This window comes from Catharus ustulatus, chromosome 7 (genome assembly GCF_009819885.2).
Source record: "Catharus ustulatus isolate bCatUst1 chromosome 7, bCatUst1.pri.v2, whole genome shotgun sequence".
Classification (NCBI taxonomy): domain Eukaryota; kingdom Metazoa; phylum Chordata; class Aves; order Passeriformes; family Turdidae; genus Catharus; species Catharus ustulatus.
Genome location: NC_046227.1, coordinates 38,184,769 through 38,200,447, shown reverse-complemented (window position 1 = coordinate 38,200,447; position 15,679 = coordinate 38,184,769).

Below are 15,679 nucleotides of genomic sequence, written 5' to 3'. Positions count from 1 at the left end.
CACACTCCCTCTCATCCTCATTAAAAAATCTCCTCTCCTTCAAAAAGTCCCACACACTCCTCTCATCATTTAAACTCTCCTCTAAAAGATCCCACACACTCCTCTCATCCTCATTTAAACATTCTCCTCTGAAATATCTCCTCTCATCCTCAGTTAAACATTTTCTCCCTAAAAGATTCCACACACTCCCTCTCATCCCCCTTTAAAAATTTCCCTAAAATATCCCCCACACTCCTCTCATCCCCATTTAAACATTCCTCTAAAAGATCCCCCACACTCTTCTCATCCTCAGTTAAATATTTTCTCCCTAAAAGATTCCACACACTCCCTCTCATCCTTAATTAAACCTCCTCTCCTCCAGAAGATCCCACACACTCCCTCTTATTATCATTTAAACTTTCCTCTAAAAGATCCCACACACTCCTCCTCATCCTCATTAAAACCTCTTCTCCTTCAAAATATCCCACACACTCCTCTCATCCCCCTTTAAAAATTCCCCTAAAATATCCCACACACTCCTCTCATCCCCATTCAAACCTCCTCTCCTTTTCTAGAGAATCTGGGTTTATTTTCACGCTGCACTCATTTTCACAGTGGGTTTATTTTCAGGGTGACCTGATCAATGGAAAGAAGTCAGGACAGAATATTCAGCACTGATATTTGAGTTTCCCTACGTGGGATCTGTAATTGCAAATCAGCACAAAGCTGCAAGTGTCCAAAGCAGCTGCTCTTTGTTCTGGCAGTGGGAACCAAGCTCCAAAATTCCCCCAAAAAGCAGAATTTAAGGTGTGATTCACAGCTGTCTGCCTGTCTTCCCTTCTGGCTGGAAGTGAACCCTGCAGCTGCTCGTGGATGAGTGGGAGAGGACAAAGAGGAGGGGATGGAAAAAAATCATCTGGGGCTCCACACTCAGCAGCAGCCCTTGGAAAAGCCTGCCCTGGAATTCTGATAGCAGGGGTGAAAGTGTGACTCAGGAGCTGTGGGCAGGGATGTGCAAAATCCAAAATCCATCAGGAGGGGAGGGTGGAGGTGTCTGTGCCTGCCTGTCTTGGGTTAAAATCGAGGATGTGATAAAATAGAGGATGTGATAAAATAGAGGATGTGTTGAGGGTGGGGCAGTGATCCTGATCTCTGTGGGAGATATTCTGCTAATGGGCATCCATTGAAACCAGCTGGGGCAGTGTTCTTTATCTCATGGGATATCTCCTGTTCATGGCCATGGTTTATAAACCAGCTGGGGCAGTGTTCTTTATCTCATGGGATATCTCCTGTTCATGGCCATGGTTTATAAACCAGCTGGGGCATTGTTCTTTATCTCCATGGGATATCTCCTGTTCAGGGCCATGGTTTATAAACCAGCTGGGGCAGTGTTCTTTATCTCCATGGGATATCTCCTGTTCATGGCCATGGTTTATAAACCAGCTGGGGCAGTGTTCTTTATCTTTTCACAACCCATCCTTCCTCCAGCCAGTCATTTTCTGCTCATGGCCATTGAGTCCCACTGTGGCACTGATAAAATGACTGCATCCCATTGGGAGTTGCTCCAGCCAGGGGGAAGAGCCCAACATTTCTTACCAAGATAAAAACAGAGGTTTTGGGACACTAAGGGAGCCCCTTTCTCCACTGGACTCCAGAGGAAAACCGGATTTCTCCACATCACCACTGGAGCTCCGGAGGGAAACTGCACCTTGTACAGGAGCACTGCTCCAGCTGAGCCACATCTGTCACTGCAGGAGGATGGGACTCCAGGAAAAACCCTGCAGGCTTCAGCACAGGTTTTATATTTGATCCTGGATTATTTTCCAGCCTTGATGATCCCAGGAAAAAAATCCTGCAGTGCTCAGCACAGCTTGGGTGATCCTGGAGGATTTTCCAGCCTCAGTGATTCTGAGACTCCATCAAAAGCCCTGAAGGAATCAGCACTGGTTTTCTATTTCATTCTGGATTATTTTCCAGCCTTGATGATCCCAGGAAAATCCCTGCAAGGTTCAGCACAGATTTTTAGTGATCTTGGTTTATTTTCCAGCCTTGATGATCCCAGGACTCCAGGAAAATCCCTGCAAGGTTCAGCACAGGTTTTCTATTTGATCCTGGATTATTTTCCAGCCTTGTTGATCCCAGGAAAATCCCTGCAGGTCCAGCACAGGTTTTCAGTGACCAATGAGTGTTTTGCAGTCCCATCCCAGGCCTGCCCTTCCCAGGGAGCTGCAAAGGAAAAGTTTCCACCTGCAAATCCCAGCAGAAGTCCTGACACAGCAGCCAGCTGACATTCTTCAGCTTTCTTCCAAGTTCCCCACATTTAAATATATCCCAGACAAACCTTATATAAATGGTTAACTCTTTCCTTAACTTTTTCCTTAACTCTTTCCTTAACTTTCTCCTTAATTCTTTCCTCATTAAGAAATAGTTGGGAAGTTTTTCTCTGGGTTTCACCAGCACTCAGAGTAAACCCTAAATTTGGTGATTCCCAAGCTGGTGTGACACCCACAGTGATAAAAGAGAGGAAAAAAACACACAGGAGCTTAATCAATGAACCACTGAGGATGAAGGAATTTTTTAAAAATATGTGTATGTGGGTCATGAATCTCTTTGCATTAATTTAAATATCAAACACCTAAACTTGTCTTTCTTCTTCTATTTATATACACAAGGAGAATATTTATAGACAAAGTTTAGCTTTTGGATTTTGGATTCTTAGCTTATTATTTGTGGTATAGAATATATTACAATTGAGTCAATGATCCTGAGAACAATCCCAGAAATGATGGATTTAAATGGGAGGAATGAAGGGAAAAGCCTTTCATTGGGAATTTTTTTTTTGAAGAAACTATAATCTCATTCAGAAAAAAATTACTTGGAGGGAAGTGCAGGAAAAGAGGGAGTGAGAGAATTAAGTTTTTTTCTTATGAGAAAAAAACTAAAAATAGCTGCTGTGAATTGAATTTACTTTTTGAATTTGCATGGGGGGAACCTGGGAACGGAGGAAGAGATTTTTAATCTAAAGAGAGGAAAAAACCTGGCAATAAAATCATCCCATTGATCCCATCCCATCCCATCCCATTGATCCCATCCCATCCCATCCCATCCCATCCCATCCCATCCCATCCCAATTTAAATTTAGGCTGAAAAGCTGAAGACCATTTCAAACCAGAAGTTGAGATAAGTTTTAGAACAGCCAAACAAGAAGAACACCTGATTTATTCTGGATATTTGAGGAAGAACTTGGTCTTGGTGTTCTTTAAAAAAAAATACACTTCCACCTATCTTATTTTTTTCCCATTTTAAACCAATTTGATTGTTTTTTAAACTTTTTTCTATAAACTGAGGTACAAATTGAAGGGTTCTCCCAGGAGTTCCATGGAGAACTTCAGAACCCTCAGACCCCAAGCAAATGGCAGAAATAATTATCATGGCATGAATTATTCCTGCTGGGTAATAAATAAATAGCAAATAGTAAATAGTAAATAATAAATAATAAATAATAAATAATAAATAATAAATAATAATAAATAAACCTTCCTTCCCCAGAACTTCTTGTATTAACTGTCCTGCTGCACCTTCAGCTTATATTTTTTTATTTTTATTTTTTGTTTTTCTTTAGCAATTTAATTTTTGAGTGCCTTTTCACAGCAGGAAAAAATGATGTTGCAATTTTAATTGTCTCCTGTTTTAACAAACAAGCAGCCTGCTCTTTCCACCCTTCCTGCAGCTCATTTTTTCCACCCTCTGGGATCATTCCCATTCCTGTCCCTGCTCCTTTCCCAGGTGTCCTGATCCTTCTGGAAGGGCCAAGCCAAGAAAAAACCACGGAGCTCCAAGTCCAGGCTGGGCAGGGCTGAGTCACCTCTGCTCCAGACAATGCTGGGATGTTTCTAGGGGTGAAATTTCCCCTAAAAAAAACCAAATTTGGGGGTTTAAAACACCTTTTCCACTTGGATAAGAAGATGCTCTGAGCAGGAAAACACATCCAGAGTGGAAGCATCCCGTGGGATTTGGGTTTATTCACCTGCTGTTCCTCTTGTGCCTCAGTGAAAGCCAAAAGTGATGCAGAAATTGTGTTTTTTGGGGGGAAAGAATTGGTGAAATATTTACATTTAGGGTTTAGATTGACAAGAAAAGTCACTGTTTATGGATTTCTTGCTGGAAAAGGTGGTGCTGTGTGGATATTTATGGATATCTTGTTGTTTACACACAAGATTTCTAATTTTTGTTGCACTTAAGGAAAGACAGGAGAATTTTTTATATTTCCCAACTTTTTCTGTCCCTTATAGGCTTCAGATGATGCAATTCCAGAAGAATTTGATAACGTGAGAACTTCTTGGCCAATGATGTTACAATTTATTGTCCCAGGGTTAAGTTAATCTTTCAGAGAGGATTTTCTCTTCCAACCAAATATTCTTTAAACCTTCTCTCCTTTGTCTTGTAGTCCAGTTTTCCTTGAAACCAATTCCCATTTTTTTATCTGCAACATCAATGAGAGACAAGAATCGACCATTGTGTGTAGTTAAAAAAAAAAAACCAAAAACAAACAAAACCTTTCATGTGAGAGTCGAACAAACCCCAAACATTTGGGATTATTAAGAGCAGATGTGAGCAGAGAAGAATGGATTCACTCATAAAAATCCTGAACATTTGCCAAGTGCAAATATTTGAAGTCCTATAGTGGCAGTTGCTCTCAGAAAGGAGTTGAACCCATCAACATTTAAAATTTATATATTGATGGATATAAAATAGATATAAAATTAACAAGTGTCTCAGGGGGGTCCTTCTGTGGTTCCATTTTAAAACAACAGAAATCCAGTCACAAAAGCACAAAATGTTATAAACAGAGAGCTCAGCCTGGTGCTGAGGAATAGGTAATGGGGTGGGGGGTGCCAAGACAAACAGAAACTCCAAAAATGAAAAACAATCAGCAGCTCCAGCCAGGGCAAAGCCAACTGCAACAATCTGGGAGGGGTTTGTGAAAATGTTAAAGTGCAAAATTAATGTATGGAAAAAATCAGAGGTACAGAATTTAGGAGCACAGGTAGGAAATGGATGTTCCCTGGGGATTAAATTAATTAATAAACCAAATAATCAGAGATTTTAAAATTATTTATAAATATTTAAAATCCTTTCACAATACTTATTATCTATTATTTCTTTCTTTATATATCACCTATGTGCAAGTGCAAAATTAATGTATGCAAAGGTTACAGAATTTAGGGCTTTAGGAGCACAGGTAGGAAATGTGAGATTTGGGTATCAAATAAATACCAAATAATCAGAGATTTTAAAATTATGTCCTTTCACAATAATTATTATCTATTATTTATTTCTTTATATATCACCTATGTGCAAGTGCAAAATGAATGTATACAAAGGTTACAGAATTTAGGCTTTAGGAAATGTGAGATTTGGGTGTTAAATAAACACCAAATAATCACAGATATAAAAATTATGTCCTTTCACAATATTTATTATATATTATTTCTTTCTTTATATATCATCTATCTATAAAGATATAAAATTAGAGATATTTATTTGCTGCTGGAGAAATGTCCTTTAGAAATAAATCAGGTTTTTAAAACACCTCTTTCACTTAAAATGACTTTGACAAGAAGATGCCCTAAGCAGGAAAATACATCCAAAATGAAAACATCCAGTGGGATTTGGCAGGCCTAATGTAATATATATTTATATAACATATATTATGTTTATATATAGCTAAAAATAAAAATATTACTGCCTGGCAGGCGTACATGAAACATCTGGGATTTACACTGCAGGAATTTTTAAAGCATTTTATATTCATTATTTTCACTGTGGTGAAAGGAAGGTTGGAGTTGAATCACCAGTGACCATTCAAGTTTGTGGAGACAATTTTGGGGAAAAAGACTCTGTGGGGGAATAAATATTTAAAAATGGGGAATTCTAAGAAATCCTCCCATGTGTGAAATAGTAGAGATAATTATTTAACAGTAGAGATAATTATTAATAAATAAACTGCAAGGAATAATTAATTCTGAGAAAGGAATAATCACAATTCCTCTCATCCCCTAAGCTGTGCATGGGCAGGTTGGGAGTTTTCAGAAGAGAATATTGCCATGAGTTTGGGAATGAGAAATTGAGAAAATGATATTTTGGGGACTGATAATTGAGAAAATTCAGTCAGGTTCACAAATAATTTGGAAAAATTCACCTTTTTAGCCATTATCCAGATGTCCCCTGTGATCAATATTCCTGGTAGATGGAGCTAAAAAGGAATTTATAGCCCCAGGATGGAATTGGAGAGCCCAGCACTCCAAACTCTGCACTTTGGAAAAGCTGGAGGGCACTGAACTCCTTGGGTGGTTTTTTTCCAGCACAATCCAGAATCACCAAAGCTGGAAGAGACCTTTGGGATCATGATAAAAACACAGGAAGAGTCTGGAGTGCAGGGAAAAGGGGAAATCCCTGAATCTCCAGGAGCTGCCTGTCCTGGATCTTTCCTTGGGATTCTTTGGGATGCAGAATTCCAGCTCTGCCAGCAGCTCCTTCCACAAAAACCAGGCTGAGACCTCTGTGCTCCTCCTGTGCCCCCATGGCATGAGGTGTCCACCCACATGGCAATTCCAGCTGGGATGGGCACCCAGCTCTGGAAAAAATGATTTTTAGGACAAACCCCTCCCTGTGCCATGGGCTGCTCCTCCAGGAGATCAGCACCAGGTTCCTGCACTCCTCACTTGGTGTGATATTCCAAATTTTCTGATTGAATCCAAGGATTCTCTACAGGGAAAATCCAAATTTTGCCTTGTGGGCACTGATATGGTGGTGGTGGAATCTGTTCTTGGTCAGACAAGGCTTCATGGAAACCAAGCACCAAATTCATCTGCTTTGCAGTTTGAGGCTAAATTCCTCCTGAATCCCAGTGAGATGGATTTGTGATAACACACTGGGATTAAACTCAGCAGTATTTTCTAAAATGTCCCTTCACGTCTGCAACTCTCATTTAAAAGAATATTCTCAGTTTTGGACAAAGCCCTCCCTGTGCCATGTGCTGCTCCTCCAGGAGATCAGCACCAGGTTCCTTCACTCCTTATTTCGTGTGATATTCCAGATTTTCTGGTTGAATCCAAGGATTTTCTACAGGGAAAACCCAAATATTATCTCATCACCCTGAGCATTGATATGGTGGTGATGGAATCTGTCCTTGGTCAGACAAGGCTTCATGGAAACCAAGCACCAAATTCATCTGCTTTGCAGTTTTGGGTTAAATTCCTCCTGAATTCAGATGGATTTGTGGTAACACCCTGGGATTTATCTCAGCACTATTTTCTAAAATGCCCCTCCATTTCTGCAACTCTCATTTCCTACCCCTGCCCATGGATTTTCTCTCCTCCCTCCCACTGTCTGCTCCAGCTGCTGAGGAAATTAATTTCTGTCTTTACTAATGACTCAAGATTTGATCAGCTTTTTTTTGGTGCTGTTAATTTATCTATTTTAGTGGGGTGTGTGAGATCTCTGTCACTCATTTCCCAACTTCTCACCCATGGAATTCCAGGATTGCAGCACCCAGCGTGGTGCCAGCGCAGGCTCCTGGCGTTGCCTCCCAGTCCTGGAAATTCCTGCTTGCACAACTTGTCTGGGAATGGGTTTATAAAGTCTGGATTATCTCATTTCTTCTGAAATAAAGCTAGGTGGCCCCAAGCAGGATCTTCCCTAAGGAATGTCCTGCTGGGGGTCTGGGTATCCAGAGGAGGCAATCCCAGCTCTCCAGCCTGATGGAAACACTGATAAATGATTTGTAACTCACACTTTCCTCTTCCAATCATCCTGTGGTTTGGATATTTCTTTATTTCCTGTGCCTGTGAGCCACTGTCTCCTTCCCAGATTATCCTGGTGTGTGTGGGTTTTTTATGGAGCTGGAACCCTCCTTCCTTTACTTCTTTTTTAAAGTCTATTTTCTCTCTAATCTTCTGATTATAAAATAAAATGGAATATCCTATCCCATGGTAACATCACTCCATTAATGTAATTTCTACATTACCTCAACCTCCTCTTTACACATTTATTAAAATCCCCCTTTGCTTTGTTCACACACTTGGCAGATTGTGACTGATCACATTTTATTTTTATAACATTAATTTGCCTTTATTTTTCATGCTCTGCCTGTGCTCCTCTTAATCTTCCACACTTCACCCCTAAATAACAATTCCAAAGGCAAACCAACCCCCTCCAGTGAGATTAATTCCATTGTACAAATACATCCATGAACTCGAGTCCTTTTAAATCAACACCACATCCAAAGAGTCAAAAATGGATCAAAATAACCCAGCTAATTGCTCTTAAACATTCCCAGTCACTCTGAGCCTTCAGCAGCTTGTGAGTGGAAAACACAAATTCCCTGTTATTTACAATGGAATTAATTAATATTCCTCTGATATTTATCTTGCCCAAGAGTAAATATTATTAAACACCACTCCAGGCACTGTGGAAAAAAAAATATCACTGGGATAAGAAATGGAAAATTATATTTCTTGCCATTTGAAGATGAAAAGGTGAAACAAGAATTCGTGCAGCTCTCACAAAATAAGTGAAAAAGACTTTTTTTCTCAGTGTGAGGAGTTTTTAAAGAGCACCAAAGTGCCCTACTGGGGCAGAATTCCTGCATTTAAATATGGATATCCATGAGTTTACAATTTTAGGCAAACTTTGCACTGTCACAGACCCAACGTGGCTGTTTCAGGTGACAAATTGGGATTTGCATCCGAGCCAAAAGCAGGATGGAACTTCAGCCTGAATTCAGGATCCTGGAATGAGAGGATTTAAGGTCTCCTCCAACCCAAGCCTTCCTATGATTCCATGACCTCAAAACACTCAAATTCAACCTCAGAAAAACTGATAACCAAAGTTTTCCTTGATATCACTGCCACAATGGATTCCCCTAATGAAAATTAGTCTTTTTTTGTTTCACTCTGTTTTATTCTAGTTTTCCTATTTTTTTTCCATGTTCTTGCTTCCATCCTGGTGAAACATGAGTGGAGTTTGATACCCAGTGGTTTGCCGATCCAGGTCTCTTCCAGGAATCCCAGCCCAACTTGAGCAGATTTTCAAAGCTCCCAAGCTGGCAGTGTCATCCCAGAAACTTCTCCTTCATCCCTCAAAAGCAGCATCTGCATCCTATTAAAGAAATCAATATCCTGAATTTAGAGCAGGGTGGTGAAAGCAGAGTGAATCATCTTTCCCCAAAAGCTGATGATACAAATTTACCAAAATTTACTGTGGAATATCCAAGGCTTTGAGGCAGGACCCTTCCTGCCTGCACACTCATCCTGGGAAAGGTAATTCCTGAGGAATTCAATACATTTTCTTTCTTTCCATAACTGCTTTTTACCCAATTTTTAAAAAGTTTTCTCCACCCTAAAACTTAGTTTTGTGTTTATTATTATTATTATTATTAAATAATAAAACCACAAATTCATTCAGTGATTTTAAGGCTGTGAATAACATCAGAGTAGATATTTAATGCTGAATTAACATGAAACTTGTCATATTTAAACCAGAAAATTAAAAATTAAGGATTAGGAGCCACTTCTTTTAGAAGGATACAGCAAAGTAAATTCAGCCAGAATCAGTAAATCATCAAAAACAGGGTTTAAAGAAATCCTGTAAAAACTAAACCGTTTTTAGTAATTGGTAACACTTGGAAATGAGCTGGGCTGAGATTGTTGGGTTTTTAGGGCTGGGAGATGGGGACTGGGAGATGAATTCTGGAGTGTCAGGATGTAGGGATGAGATCCCAGGGTTTGTCAGGATTGAGGAGTGGGATGAACTAAAGCAGGGTGTTAATAAACCCAGCCCAGCACACTCATTAACAGCTTCTCAGAAATGACCTTTCCTCACCACTCATGAGTTTTCCCAGGAATGTGACAAGGCCACAGCCCCAGAACATTGGGATCACTCTCCTTCCTGGAAATATCTACGTGGGCAAAACGTAGAAGTTTTAATTTGCACATATTCACTTTTTAATTCATCTCAGCTGCACCATGGCTTTCTTTGTAAGACTTTCTCTTGGCTTGACACTCACTGTTTCTTTCAAGAATGGATTTGTATAAAATAATTCTGGGGAATCAAGAAAAAAAGAGGGAAAATGTCACAATTGATTTCAAAAAATAATTTCTAGAGACTGAGGCACTGATGAAAATATTACCAAAAATATTATCTTGGTAGTTTAAGATTATCTTGGGAGTTATATTCATTCCAAAATCCTGATTACAGAGTTTGGCATGAAACAGAAAAGGTGTTTTGTTTTGTTCTGTTTTTTTAATAAGATCATGGAACTCCAGAGTGGTTTGGATTGGAAAGGACATCAAAGACCATGGCAGGGACACCTCCCACTGCCCCAGGCTGCTCCAAGCCCTGTCCAGCCTGGCCTTGGACACTTCAGGCATCCAGGGACAGCCACAGCTCCTCTGGGAATCCTGTGCCAGCCCTTCCCCACCCTCCCAGCCAGGAATTCCATCCCAATCTCCCAATCTCCCATCCATCCCTGCCCTCTGGCAGTGAGAAGCCATTCCCTGTGTCCCACAGAATAATACTTTTGTCAGGCACATCTCCACACCTGCTCTCCCGCTTTCCCTGCCCTCCCACTTCCATCTTCTCAGCACAAAATGGGCTGCACTTGGAATTTGTTCTGCCTCAAGAAGCCGCTGATCCTCCCTGCAACACCAGCAGTGCCATTTGCAATGAGTTTAATTGCATGATTTCATTAACATGCAGTGATTTTCCAAAGAACAGAAGTGGGATTCAAGCCTGCCAATGTGCATCTCAGATGATTCCTTCTGCATTGTTGGCTTTCAGCAGCCGTGCTGGGATTAATTCCTAGCCCAGGGCATTGCCTCATAGTGCTGCTTCCCAGGACACACAGCCCAGGGAAGCTGGAACATCCCCAATTCCTGCTGGACACGTTTCAGAATCCTTCCTGGGAAAGACAGAGATTGATAGAGAACATTCAATTCATCCTGCTCTTGTGTTGGGAGGGCAATTGCACATTTGTGTGAGGCAGGTATTTGGCATCAAACTCAGGGTGCTGGATGTTCCTTGTCAGGTCTATTTTCCTCCTCTGCCTTGCTGGGGAAAAAAAAAAAAAAGAGTTGAAAAAAGGATTGGGTTTGTGCTGCCTATGATATTGACCCCTTAAAACACAATTTGGAAGCCTGAATTGATTTATCCTTCACCCTCACTGAGCTGACCCTGCTGCTCATCATCCCCCTGGGACAGCCCAGGATGAGCTGGAGAGGACAAATGAGCCAGCTAAACCCAGCTTTATTCTGGGTTAATCTTGAACCTGGTTCATTCCCCAGCCTGGACTGGCTGCATGAATACTCAGGAAAGTCAGGGAATTAAAGGATAGGAAACCTCTTGAGGAATCCACGTGTTCTTAGAGTTTTGTTGGCACCAAGGACTGGTAACTCCAGATTTTGGTGCCTCAGCAGTGAGATCCAGAACTCTTATCCTGATGGATTTTCAGGCTGATTTTTGAAGGCTAAGTTATCACCTAGAGATCCTGAGAAAACAATAAATGTAAGATCCCAATCTGCTCCTCAGTACTGGCACAGCACCAAGGCCAGAAAGATTTCTTTGTCTGCCTGAGGTGTGTAGGGTTTTTTCCTCAGGAATTTAGTAGGGATTCCTGAGGAGGGGAGGAGCAGTCACCATGGTTATGTCCTGCTGGTGTGATAACGTGCAGCTCCTTCAAGAAGAACCTGGAAATTTATTTCCTTTTTCTCAGGTACTAATAAACTACAAAAGCACAGCCCATTTTCCAGACTCTGGAAATCCTGGAGATGAGAAGACACCACTATTAGGCATCTAATTTCTATGCACTTCCTTCTTTGAATCTGTTGTAATTTTAAAAGAACCCAAATTTTCCCTCTCTGAAGGTAATGTCATGAAACTCTTAACTGAGCTATGGCCAAACAGTTTTTGTACCAACAAAAGGTTCCTTATGGCTGTGAAATTTCCTCCAGCTTAATCAGAATATTTCCTGCTGTAGGTGAGTACTAATCATGATTTTCTTTTCAAGGTTCCAGTTCAGCTTCCTGGGCTCATCCAGAGTTTTTCAGGCTCCTGAAGTGCAAGTTTGGAATCAATGCAGGCAGCTCAGAGAGTTGTAAAGTTTTCTATACTCCATGCTGTATTTAGTCCTTGATTTTCCCCTTTAACTAAACTCCTCAGAGTTATGAAATCCACGCTTTCCCCTTTCCTTTTCACCCAGAAATCCGCTAAGACATCAACTCCAAGTGAACCCCATTTCCAAGTCAAGGAACTTGGCCCAGGACAGCACCTCCAATAAATTCCCTGTACCAAACAAGCACAAACACATTGTTCAGCTCAAATCCCAGAGCTGCCTGTGTAGCCAGGCTGACGTTGCTCGTTCCCTGGAGTTCGGGGAAATAAAAGCTCCTTCAGATCCCAACATGAGCACGGTCACTGGAGAGCAGCCCACCACTCTGACATTTCAATGTGAAAATCTGTGTGACTTAGGTCATAGCAGAACCACCTCCTCCTCCCTGGCTACTCCAGCAAACCTCTCCCTTTTACTCATTAGTAACCAACTTGGTGTTTATAAAGCAATAGTAAACATTGTTAGCCATTGTCAAGGCAGAAAATAATAACAAAAATAATAATAATAAACCCTCAAAGGCAGGGTCAGAGTTTCATCTACTTATCTGGAAAAACAGATAAGGACTTTTGAAGCTGCCTTAACAACCATGCTGTGGGTAAAACTCCCAGTGAATTCAGTGGCATGAGGTGATCGCTATCCAAACAAGGGGAAATCCAAGATTCCCTTTGTGGAGCCAGGAAAAACAAAAATTCTGAACCCCTTAATCTGACTGCTCCAGCACAGAGCTCCTCGAGTGTGCTCACAGAGCCCAATTCCAGCACAGAGCTTCGCTGTTATCCAGCTCTGTCTGCTTTTTCTCCAAAAGCAGAGCCCACATCTGCTAAGTGACAAAGTCAGCGTTTACACTTTCCCCAGCTATTTGGCATATTTTGAATTTTTGAGGATTAATGTCTTGAACACTCAGTGTTGTTTGATTTGCAACCCATGCAAAATCTTTTGGCCAATGAGCGCAAGTCTGTTTGCAATTTTGAGGGGAGCGCTAAAAGATCCCTCAGCTTAGTCTGAAAGGAAACCTGTAAGTAATACACTTCATTTTTCTTCTTGGTCTAGGATATGGACTCTTTCCTTTAGTTATCTATGTGGAATCATGGGATGGTTTGGATTGGAAGGGACTCAAAGATCCCAAATCCAACCCTGCCATGGGCATGGACACCTCCCACCGTCCCAGGTTATTCCAACCTGGCCTTGGACACTTCCAGGGATCCAGGGGCAGCCACAGCTGCTCTGGGAATTCCATCCCAGCCAGGAATTCCCAATATCCCACCCAAATCTCCCCTTTCCCAGTGTGAAGCCATTCCCTGGGTCCTGTCCCTCCATCCCTTGTCCCCAGTCCCTCTCCAGCCTCTTCCCTCCCAGCACTTTCTCTTTCCCAGAATGATCAGCACTGAAATCAAAGTGGGTTTATTTTTCCCATCTTCAGAGGTCACATTTTGGTGACAAGCTGACACTTGGTTCTCCAGAACTCTTCTATACATAATTAATAAAGTGCATCTCCATCCACAAGGGCTCTTTCTGTCCAGGATGCTTTTTGCTTTTTTCTTTCCTGCTTCTGTATCTCTCACCCCAATACAGGAGATTTTATTCATAAATCATCCAATCAGCTACAAACACGACTCTAGAACATTCTTCTGACACCTATCAGAGCTCAATTCTAAAGTATGAAAGTAGTCCTTACACATAATTTACACATATAGTTCTGTCTATTCACAGAAATGGTTCTGTTTTATCTAGAAATGCAAGCAATGTTCTGCTACGTTTTCATTATGTCTGGAGCTAAATTACTGAACTTTAAACCAGGCTTTAGGAATTTTTACTCTCTTGAGGCACTTGAAGTCTCTTCCTACTTACTTAAAACTACTTCATATCTGCATGGCTGAATGGATCTTAACTTCTCTAAAGGCTTTAATTCAATTCCTGCATTCTGTTCTCTCTCTGAGGGACTCAGGCTTTTATTTTATACACTGCAACACAGAAGGAAACCATATTCCTTATAATACAACACGTAATCCCAGAGAATTGCAAGGAAATAACTACACAAAGAAATTCAGCGCTAAATTTGTGTCACTTTATTTCATAGCTGGGCCTAGCTGGGACAGGTGAGCAGCAGCTCCACCGTGAGGCAATGGCTTTTTCCCACAGAAAAGAAACCACATTTATTATAATACAACACATAATCCCAGAGAATTACAAATAAATAAACACACAAATTCAGCAGAGTATGCTAAATTTGTGTAAGTTTGATTTCACAGATGGGTCCAGGTGGGATGGGTGAGCAGCAGCTCCACCGTGAGGCAACATCTTTTTCCCACAGAAAGAAATCATATTTATTATAATACAACACATAATCCCAGAGAATTACAAATAAATAAACACACAAATTCTACAGAGTACACTAAATTTGTGTAAATTTGATTTCACAGAGAGGCCCAGGCGGGACAGGGGAGCAGCAGCTCCACCGTGAGGCGATGGCTTTTTCCCACAGAAAGAAACTGTATTTATTATAATACAACACATAATCCCAAAGAATTACGAGGAAATAACTACACAAAGAAATTCAGCACTAAGTTTGTGTCACTTTATTTCATAGACAGGCCTAGGCTGGACAGGTGAGCAGTGGCTCTGCCGTGAGGTGATGGCTTTTTCCCACAGAAAGAAACCGCATTTATTATAATACAACACATAATCCCAGAGAATTACAAATAAATAAACACACACACACATTCTACAGAGTGTGCTAAATTTGTGTAAATTTGATTTCACAGATGGGCCCAGCCAGGACGGGCGAGCAGCAGCTCCACCGTGAGGCGATGGCTTTTCCCACAGGAAAGAAACCACATTTATTATAATACAACATGTAATCCCAGAGAATTACGAGTAAATAAACACACCAAACAACAACAACAAAAAAATTGTCACTTGATTTCACAGCCGGGCCCATATTTATTAAGAAACCATATTTATTATAATACAACACATAATCCCAGAGAATTACAAATAAATAAACACACAAACAAATTCAGCAACATTAAGTTTGTGTAAAATTGATTTCACTACGGGCCCAGGCGGGACAGGGGAGCAGCAGCTCCACCGTGAGGCGATGTATTTTTCCCACAGTAGGAAACCCACAGATAATCCTACAGAATTACGAGTAAATAAACACACACAAAATAAGTTCATGTCACTTGTTTTCACTACGGGCCCAGGCGGGACAGGCAGCAGCGGCTCCCCCGTGAGGCCGTGGCCGCGCTCCCCTCGCCCTGAGGGCGCTGCTTCTTTCCCAGCCGCCTCCTCCCGACATTTCCCAATTTCTCCACATTTGTGCCCGTGACCCTCAGCAGGGCTGAGCTACTCGTCCGTGACACCACACGGACACAGCGAGATGGCCCCGGGTGCCGGGTTTGTGAGGGGCTGGCCGGGCTCCGGCCCCTCCTCGCTTCACGTCCGGGAAGCGAAAGCGAAAGGGTTCGGGAGGCGCCGGAGGAGCCGCCGGGAGGGCTCGGGAGGTGCTCGAGGAGCCGCCGGGAGGGCTCG